Consider the following 1,471-nt stretch of genomic DNA (forward strand, 5'->3'; position numbering starts at 1 on the left):
ATGCTATATATCTATATAAATAATTTTTCTAGTCATTTAATTATATCGAGACAGTCTCATGCTTATCTATCAGAACTTTCCTTGAATATCGATTAAATATGTAAAAGTAACCCGAATGTAAGAAGACTTGCAAACCACAAGGCGAAATGGTGTATTAAATTCAAGGCCACTGGAATTGCTTTCCATTATGCGGAAATCCATTTCCTGGTTTCATGGGTGATGAAAAAAGTGTTAAATGTTGGACCTAGTATACCTCATACATACAGATAAGTAAGGTTGCATAACTTATCATTTTGGAGGGGGAAAGTAGTAAACATCTTGAATTACAGATATAATTGTTCCTTAATCCTTGTGGAATGCAACAATAAAAAGTTATGATCCTTTATTTTCTGCCGCTATAACTGATGCCATATGTTTGCTTTATATAAATAAGAACAATATTTTCTAAATGTTTACTATTTATTCTGTTTGGTCAGAATGCATTGACAAAGAAATAAAATCCATTCTTTCTCAATTATATTGGCTTAAATTAGGCATCTGTGTATGAATATAACGCATGCAATGTGCTCGTTCACGCACATACTGTACGGTACACCCGTGCGCGTGCCCCCGCGCGCGCAAACACACAGGCGCACATAACTCACGCAGCTTTAGATTCCATCATACATCTAAAACTAAGCAGTGCTTGCAATGAGTGCAATAAACTCATTTAAAAGGCCGAAGTTGTGAGTGCCTTGCTAGCCAGTCCGTTCTCGCGAAGGGCATGTTGTGCTTCGCACAATTTCGCAGCTCGCTGGACTGGAGAAGGGCGCCGTAAATTAAATGGTTAAGAGCCTCGCAGCGCGTGTACAGGCTTTGACTAAGGATTTAACTGGGATTGTCCTAACCTTTTCAAAAAGCCGATCACTATGTTTTTCTTCCGACCTTCCACATTTTTATTACAATGATTTTACCATGTCTTACAAAGCACCAGAAATAACGGCAATGCTTGGTTCAATGGATTGTAAAGGATAACAATATTGTGCAAGAACTGTACAAGGAAAGAACGAATTAACTGCTTTGTGTTCAGAATGCTAGAAAGACGTAACTTTTGTGCGCTTTGACGCGTAACAATGAGATCCCTTTACGTCATGCCAAATTACTGTAGAATCCTATAGCCTAATTAACGGGAATTATCAACAATACATTTTCTTCAAGGGCCATCGTCAATACCCTCAGGAAAGCATGTGTAGCAAAGTGTAGCAAAGAATTGGCAATTTCATAGCACTTTTCTTCACCGTACTGGATTATAAAAATGAACAAAATTGAGGGTGTACAATTTCTACAAAAATAGTGAACAGTCAATAATAAGAGTTTTGAGGTGAGGGAGGGAGAGAGGGAGGGGGAGAAAGAGGGAGGGAGAGAGCTCCTCAAGTTAAGCTCATCGAGTCAAAGTTACAGGCGGTACACTTTGCACAGTGCCGCTTGTTCT

Source organism: Megalops cyprinoides, chromosome 15 (genome assembly GCF_013368585.1).
Source record: "Megalops cyprinoides isolate fMegCyp1 chromosome 15, fMegCyp1.pri, whole genome shotgun sequence".
Lineage (NCBI taxonomy): Eukaryota > Metazoa > Chordata > Actinopteri > Elopiformes > Megalopidae > Megalops > Megalops cyprinoides.